General features: G+C 38.1%; 1 non-coding gene across 1 annotated transcript; it reads left to right on the forward strand.

The window, feature by feature from the left end:
* Positions 1-8,571: 8,571 nt before the first annotated feature.
* Positions 8,572-8,680, forward strand: LOC127740242 (small nucleolar RNA R71). The gene has a single exon (XR_008000923.1). It is a non-coding gene; the product is annotated as a small nucleolar RNA R71 (small nucleolar RNA).
* The last annotated feature ends 628 nt before the right edge of the window (positions 8,681-9,308 follow it).

Raw genomic sequence — 9,308 nt, forward strand, 5'->3', positions numbered from 1 at the left:
ACCTTTTTAGAACAAGTGTTATATGGTCAAGACAGGAGCTGAATGAGTCTCCAAATACTGAGAATTCATCCATAAAGACTTCCAGAAATTTTTCCACTATATCAGAGAAAATAGAGAGCATGCACCTTTGAAAGGTTGCAGGTGCATTACACAGACTAAATGGCATCCTTCTATATGTAAATACTCCAGATGGACATGTGAATGCTGTTTTCTCTTGATCTTGGGGATCTACTTCAATTTGGTTATAACCGGAATATCCATCCAGAAAGCAGTAGTAATCATGACCTGCTAGTCTTTCTAGCATCTGGTCTATGAATGGTAAAGGAAAATGATCCTTTCTGGTAGTTGTATTGAGCCTTCTGTAATCAATAGACATACGCCACCCTGTAACTGTTCTTGTAGGAACTAGTTCATTCTTTTCATTATGAACCACTATCATGCCACCCTTCTTAGGGACGACTTGGACAAGGCTTACACAGAAGCTATCAGAAATAGGATAAATAATCTCAGCCTCTATTAATTTAGTGACCTCCTCTACACTACCTTCTTCATGGCTGGATTCAGCCGCCTCTGTGGTTGAACCACTGGCTTAGTGTCATCCTCCAATAGGATCTTGTGCATGCATCTGGCTGGGCTAATGCCCTTTAGATCACTGATGGACCACCCAAGAGCTGTCTTGTGTGTCCTCAGCACCTGAATTAGTACTTCTTCTTCCTGTGGCTCTACGGTAGAGCTTATGATTACAGGAAAAGTGTCACCTTTTCCCAGAAATACATATTTCAGGGATGGTGGTAATGGTTTGAGCTCAGGTTTAGGAGGTTTCTCCTCATCCTGATGGTTCCTCTAGATCAGGCTGAACATCTTTAAAGATATCCTCTAGCTCTTATTCGAGACTCTCAGTCATATTGACCTCTTCTGCTAGAGAGTCAATAATATCAATGCTCATGCAGTCATTTGGGGTGTCTGGATGCTGCATAGCTTTGACAACATTTAACTTAAACTCGTCCTCATTGACTCTCAGGGTTAATTCCCCTTTTTGGACGTCAATGAGCGTTCGTCCAGTTGCTTGGAAAGGTCTTCCTAGAATGAGAGTTGCACTCTTGTGCTCTTCCATTTCCAGCACCACAAAGTCAGTGGGAAAGGCAAATGGCCCAACCTTGACAATCATGTCTTCAATCACGCCTTATGGGTATTTAATGGAGCCATTAGCAAGTTGGAGACATATCCGGGTTGGTTTGACTTCTTCAGTCAAACGAAGCTTTTTGATAGTGGATGCAGGTATTAGGTTGATACTTACTCCAAGATAACATAGAGCTTTCTTGGTACAAGTACCCTCTAATGTGCATGGTATCATGAAGCTTCCGGGATCTTTAAGCTTTTCTGGTAAGATTTTTAGAATGACTGCACTACATTCTTTAGTGAGGAAAACTTTTTCAGTTTCTCTTCAGTCCTTCTTATGACTCAAGATCTCTTTCATGAACTTAGCATAAGAGGGTATTTGCTCAAGTGCCTCTGCAAACGGAATCTTTATTTCAAGAGTCCTGAGATAGTCTGCAAAGCGGGCAAATTGCTTATCCTGCTCTGCTTGGCGGAGTTTCTGAGGATAAGGCATCTTGGCTTTGTATTCCTCAACCTTAGTTGCTGCAGGTATATTTCCTACAGAGGTGGTTGGGAAAGGCTTCTTAGAGGGGTTGCTATCAGCACTTGTATGTGTTTGATCCCTCACTGGCATTTGATCGCTAGGATCAGAAGCTGAATTGGCGTTTAACACCCAATTCCTACCTATTTCTGGCATTTGAACGCCAGAACTGAGCTCCCATTGGGCGTTTAACGCCAGCTTTTCACCTTTTTCTGGCGTTTGAACGCCAGAATTGTTCCTCTCTGGGCTCTTACTATCTTCAGAGGGATTTTGGGTAGCAGTTTGTTCATTTCTTGGCTTCCTACTACCTTGAAGTGAGGTATTTAATGTTTTTCCACTTCTTAATTGAACTGCTTGACACTCTTCTGTTATTTGTTTTGATAACTACTGTTCTGTTTGCTTCAGTTGTACTTCCATATTCATATTAGCCATTCTTGTGTCTTGTAGTATCTCCTTGAATTCAGCTAGATATTTTGTTAGAAAATCTAATTGCTGATTGAATTCAGTAACTTGTTCTGCAGGACTGAGTTCAACAGTTACTGTTTTAGCCTCTTCTTTCATGGAAGGTTCACTACTTAGGTACATATGCTGATTTCTGGCAACTGTATCAATGAGCTCTTGACCTTCTTCTATTGTCTTTCTCATGTGTATAGATCCACCAGCTGAGTGGTCCAAAGACATCTGAGCTTTCTCTATAAGCCTATAATAGAAGATGTCTAACTGCACCCACTCTGAAAACATTTTAGAGGGGCATTTTCTTAGCATCTCTCTGTATCTCTCCCAGGCATCATAAATAGATTCATTATCTCCTTGTTTAAAGCCTTGGATGTTTAGCCTTAGCTGTGTCATCCATTTTGGAGGGAAGTATTGATTCAAGAATTTTTCTGACAGCTGTTTCCATGTCCTTATGCTAGCCTTAGGTTGGTTATTTGACCACCTCTTAGCTTGGTCTTTTACAGTAAATGGAAACAGTAATAATCTGTAGACATCCTGATCTACTTCCTTATCATGTACTGTGTTAGTAATTTGTAAAAACTGTGCCAAAAACTCTGTAGGTTCTTCCTGTGGAAGACCGAAATACTGGCAACTTTGCTGCACCATGATAATGAGCTGAGGATTCAACTCAAAACTACTAATTTCGATGGAGGGTATACAGATACTACTCCCATATGAAGCAGTAGTGGGGTTAGCATATGACCCCAGAGTCATTCTGGACTGTTCATTTCCACTTAGGTCCATGATGGAGAAAGGGAGATGTTGTGAATTTGAGATTCAAATAGTATTAAAATAAATTTTTTTATTTTTTTCGAAAATAAATAAATTAAAATAGAATAAATAAAAATGGGTGAAGATTTTCGAAAAATTGAAGAGAGAGAAAAAGTGGTTAGGAAGTTTTGAAAAAGATATTATTTTTAAAAACTTGACAACTAAGATATGATAAGATAAAATTTTGAAATTGAAATTTGAATTTTTATGAAAAATTTCAAAATATTTGCTTAAAAATAGTTAGAAAAGATATTTTTATTTTTGAATTTTATGATGAAAGAGAAAAACACATAAAAGACACAAGACTTAAAATTTTTAGATCTAATGCTCCTTGTTCTCGAAAATTTTGGAGGGAAATCACCAAGGAACACCAAACTTAAAATTTTTAAGATCAAAACACAAAGAAGACTCAAGAACACTTTGAAGGCTCACAAGAACAACAAGAACATGAAGACAGAACACCAAACTTAAAATTTTTAGAAAACCAAAATAAAATTTTCGAAAACTAAAGGAAAATTAACAAGAGAACACCAAACTTAAAATTTGGCACAAGATTTAATCAAAGAAAAATTATTTTTGAAAAAGTTTTAAAAGGAAGATGCCCAATTACCAAGAACATAAGCACTCACTCTAGCCAACTGAGCTATAAATTTAACGTGTTTTTAAAAATGTATTTTTAATATATATAAATTTTTTGAAAATTGATATTTTGAAAAAGCACAAGAAAAACAAGAAAAGACACTGAAAAAAAACTAAAGATCAAACAAGGAAAATTGACAAGAACAACTTCAAGATCAATGAAGAACAAAGAACATGCAATTCAAAAATTGAAAGACAAAGAAAAGCATGCAATTGACACCAAACTTAAAACATGACACTAAACTCACATAAAAACTAAAAATTAATAAAGAAAAATAATATTTTTGAAAAGTTTTTTGAAAAGAAAATAAAAGACTCTGACCCAAAAGACAAAATTTTCCTAATCTAAGCAACAAGATTCACCGTCGGTTGTCCAAACTCGAACAATCCCTGGAAACGGCACCAAAAACTTGGTGCACGAAATTGTAAATCACACTTTTCACAATTCGTACCACTACCCAGCAAGTGCACTAGGTCGTCTAAGTAATACCTTACGTGAGTAAGGGTTGATCCCACGGAGATTGTTGGTTTGAAGCAAGCTATGGTTATCTTGTAACTCTTAGTCAGGATATCAATTATAATTATCAGTTGACTTGCAAATGAACAAGAGAGCATGAATTAAATAATACTTGTTATGCAGTAATGGATAATATGTTGGAGTTTTTGGAGATGCTTTGTCTTCTGAATCTCTGCTTTCTCCCTGTCTTCTTCTTCACGCACGCAACGTTCCTCTTATGGCAAGCTGTGTGTTGGTGGATCACCGTTGTCAATGGCTACCATCCGTCCTCTCAGTGAAAATGGTCCAGGTGCACTGTTACCGCACGGCTAATCAACTATCGGTTCTCGATCATGCTGGAATAGGATCCATTGATCCTTTTGCGTCTGTCACTACACCCAACACTCGTGAGTTTAAAGCTCGTCACAGTCATTCAATCTCTGAATCCTACTCGGAATACCACAAACAAGGTTTAGACTTTCCGGATTCTCAAGAATGCTGCCAATGGATTATAGCTTATACCACGAAGACTCTGATTAAGGAATCCCAGAGATACTCATTCAATCTAATGTAGAACGGAGGTGGTTGTCAGGCACACGTTCATAGGTTGAGAATGGTGATGAGTGTCACGGATCATCACATTCATCACATTGAAGTGCGAATGAATATCTTAAATAGAAACAAGCGTGTTTGAATGGAAAACAGAAGTAATTGCATTATATCATCAAGACACAGTAGAGCTCCTCACCTCCAACAATGGAGTTTAGAGACTCGTGCTGTCAAAGAGTACAAAGTTTAGATCTAAAATGTCATGAGGTACAAAATAAGTCTCTAAAAGTTGTTTAAATACTAAACTAGTAGCCTAGGTTTACAGAAAATGAGTAAACTGAGATAGATAGTGCAGAAATCCACTTCTGGGGCCCACTTGGTGTGTGCTGGGGCTGAGACTTGAGCTTTTCATGTGCCTGGGCTGTTTCTGAAGTTAAACGCCAGGTTGTAACCTGTTTTGGGTGTTTAACTCCAACTTGTAACCTATTTCTGGCGTTTAACGCCAGAATGGAACATGGAACTGGCGTTAAACGCCAGTTTACGTCAATTATCTTCAAGCAAAGTATGGATTATTATATATTTCTGGGAAGCCCTGAATGTCTACTTTCCAACGAAATTGAGAGCGCGCCAATTGGATATATGTAGCTCCAGAAAATCCATTTCGAGTGCAGAGAGGTCAGAATCCAACAACATTAGCAGTCCTTTTTCAGCCTGAATAAGATTTTTGCTCAGATCCCTCAATTTCAGCCAGAAAATATCTAAAATCATAGAAAAACACATAAACTCATAGTAAAGTCCAGATATATGAATTTTGCATGAAAACTAATAAAAACATACTAAAAAGTAGCTAGAACCTACTAAAAACTACCTAAAAATAATGCCAAAAAGCGTATAAATTATCCGCTCATCATAGGTCCTTAGGGGTGTTTCAACACCTAGCACCTTGAACCAACTGGTTCGGGAGTGTTGGCTGAAAGCTTATCTTAAAGAGTTGTCCCCTCACAAAGCACTTAGCCTAAGAAAGCAATAATCCTTGAAAAAAAAAAGGGAAGGATCAAGGAATAAGGATCTCATAGGATGCAATCAAGTGAGTATTCAAGGGCATGATAAGGACCTCGAAACCAGCAAAGGCATGAACATGAGTTGCTATGCATGAAACTCCATGAACCAAGGACCTAACTTCTATAATAAGGACTTGTTTCTCTTATTCTTTCATTCATCATCCTTGTGTTTCAGTACTTGCTTAGGGACAAACAAGCTTTAAGTTTGGTGTTGTGATGCCAGAGCATTTTGGCGAGTTTTACTAGCCTTTTCTTTACATTTTTTTAGATAGTTTCATGCATTTTCTTAGGTAATAAGCAAGTTTTGGATGAATATACACTTACATCTTGATTCAAGCAAACATTGTGAACTTTACATGATTTCATGAGAATAATGCATGAATTGAAGGCCAATTTATATAACGCAATATCTCATGACCTGGAACAAAGCTTTTATGCACCTTGTTCGTTTGATTTCAAGACAAAGGAAGCATAGAAGAACCATGTTAGCAGCCACGTTAGTATCACTAACATGACCACTAACGTGGAAAAGGAGCAAGCTTGAAACGTTAGTGGTATAGTTATCACCATTAACGCCCTCGAAAGCCATCACAGCCCACGTTAGTTGCCACGTTAGTTACATTAATGTGGAAACTAACGTGGAAAGAGAAGTTAACACCACTAACGTTGCAAAGGCCAAAAACATCCACGTTCAAATACACATTAATGCCATGAACGTGAGCTCTAATGTGAAGCAATAGAGGATCACCAACGTTAGTGACACTAACTTTGTCATTAACGTTGGATCAGGACAAGTTCACCTACGTTAGTGGCCACGTTAATGCTACTAACATAGGAGTTAACGTGGAGCAAGGAATGAGGAGCTAACGTTAGTGACACTAACTTTGTCACTAACGTTGGAGATGGCAACATACCCACGTTAGTGGTCATGTTAATGTAATTAACGTGAGGACTAACGTGGAAGATGAGGAGTTTTGTAGCGTTAGTGACAAAGTTAGTGTCACTAACGCCCTCGAGTCTTGGCATGCCTATGTTAAGGGCCATGTTAGTTACACTAATGTGGACCATTAACGTGGGAGAAAGGTTCAAGGAGCAGCGTTATTGGCAAAGTTAACGCCAATAATGCTAGCAAATGATGGAAAGGCTACGTTAGTGGTCACGTTAGTGCCACTAACGTTGGAGTTAACGTGGCTCAAATAGGTTGGGACGTTAGTGACCAAGTTAGTGTCACTAACGTTTTCGAACCAGAATTCACACTTAACGTTAACACGACTAACGTCCAGACTAACTGCATACCATGCCTGACTCACTCTCTTTCTGTAAGTAAAGCTGAGCCGACTGAGGACTGTAACTGCTTCAACTAAAGATCAAAGGCCCATATCCAAGACCTGGAGAGCTAACTAGAAGATTAGAAGAGTAGTTTATATAGGAGTAGTTTTGAACTAGAAAAGGGAGGCATTATTGGGAGCTACACTCTGTATATTTACTTTTTTGTAATTTCTAGTTACTTTAGAATGCACTTTTCTCTTACCCATTCCATTCCCAGAGCTATGAACAATTAAACCCCTTTCATTGGGTTAGGGAGCTCTGTTGTAATTTGATGGATCAATTATAGTTTTCATTCTTCTTCCTCTTTCTTTTCTCTTGATTTTGCTAGAAAGCTTTCGGTCTTCAACCAATTGGTTAGTTATCTTGGAAAAGAAACTCTCCATAATTGGATCTCCTCTGAGCCTTGGAAGAGGAATGAGGAGATCATGCTAGAATTGCTTTCTCACATTGGATTAGGTTAGGGGTTGGATGGATATCGTGACATGTAATCCTACCAATACTTTGATCTATGAAGGTGTGTGGTATAATCAGTGACCAAACCTCATCTCTTCTCATGAGCAATTAAATCAAGGAATTGGAAAATTGTTCAAGCTTATGGAGATTGGATTGCCAAGGAATTGGGATCCAATCACGTAAGATTGCCAAAGAGATCAATGAATTTATTAATTGAGAAAGAGATGAAGATGAACTTGATCCAGAGAATACAACATCTCCTAAGCCCAATGAATTCCCCATCTCTGATCTTACCCATTCTCTTTACTTTCTGTTATTTACTTTCATGCTTATCTCCCCAATTGTTCAAGGAATTAGAAAATTGTTCAAGCTTAGAGAGATTGGATTGCCAAGGAATTGGGATCCAATCACGTAAGATTGCCAAAGAGATCAATGAATTCATTGATTGAGAAAGAGATGAAGATGAACTTGATCCGGAGAATGCAACATCTCCTAAGCCCAATGAATTCCCCATCTCTGATCTTACCCATTTTCTTTACTTTCTGTTATTTACTTTCATGCTCATCTCCCCAATTCCCCATTTAAGATTCTGCAATTTTACATTTCATGTCATTTAACTTTCCCGCATTTAAGTTTCTGCAATTCTCACTCAATTTGGCTTAACTTGACTAGAATACTCCTCTAATTAAAGTTGCTCGACCAATCACTCCTTGTGGGATTCGACCTCGCTCTATTGTGAGTTTCTACTTGATGACAATTCAGTATACTTGCCGAAGAAAAATTTGTTGAGAGACAAATTTTCGTGCATCAAGATATTTTTTGGTTACTACCAGCTGCAGCTTGCATTCCAGTCAAATGTTGGGAGATCATATTGACTTGTTGGTTGAAAATCTTGTTCTGAGCAAATATGGCATTCAGAGTATCAACTTCAAGAACTCCTTTCTTTTGAGAGATCTCATGGTTTACAGGATTTCTTTAAGAAGTGTACATGAACTGGTTGTTGGCAACCATCTCAATGAGTTCTCTTGCTTCTACAGGCGTTTTCTTCAAGTGGAGTGATCCACCTGTAGAGCTGTCCAATGAAATTTTGGACATTTTAGATAGACCATCATAGAACACGCCTATGATAGACCATTCTGAGAGCATGTCAAGAGGACATCTCCTGATCAGTTGCTTGTATCTTTCCCAAGCTTCATAGAGGGATTCACCTTCTCTTTGTCTGAAGGTTTGAATTTCCACTCTGATTTTGCTCATTCTTTGAGAGGGAGAAAGAGCATAAGCTTGTAGACTTCAAGATTTACTCTATTGGTCTTTACAGTATCACAGATCTGCAAGAATTCAGCTAAGAACTGATGTGGATCTTCCATTGGAATTCCATGGAATTTGCAGTTCTGTTGCAGAAGCGAGACTAGCTGAGGCTTAAGCTCAAAATTATTAGCTCCAATGGCAAGTATAGAGATACTTCTGCCATAAAAGTCAAAGGCAGGCATGGTGAAGTCATCAAGAACCTTTCTGGCATCTCCTTCAGGTTCGGCCATGTCTCTTCTTTCTTGTTCAAAGTTTTTTGAAAGGTTTCTTTTGGAGTGTTGTGCTCTAGCTTATTGTAAGCTTTTCTTCAGAGTCCTTTCAGGTTCAGGATCAAGATTAAAGAGGGGTTCTTTACCCCTATTCCTGGTCATAAACAAGAAAAGAAGAAAAGAAAGAAAGGAAGCTTCTATGTATGATTTGGTTATAGAAGGCTCTCAATGAGATGTGAAGAAAGAAGAAGAAGATACAAAAGTGAAGATGAAGGACGAGAGAGAAGAAGAGTTCAACTAAATAGGCATAGAGAAGAGAAGAATTTAAAATAGAAAAGATAAATAATAATTAAAATACT

Source organism: Arachis duranensis, chromosome 6 (genome assembly GCF_000817695.3).
Source record: "Arachis duranensis cultivar V14167 chromosome 6, aradu.V14167.gnm2.J7QH, whole genome shotgun sequence".
NCBI lineage: Eukaryota > Viridiplantae > Streptophyta > Magnoliopsida > Fabales > Fabaceae > Arachis > Arachis duranensis.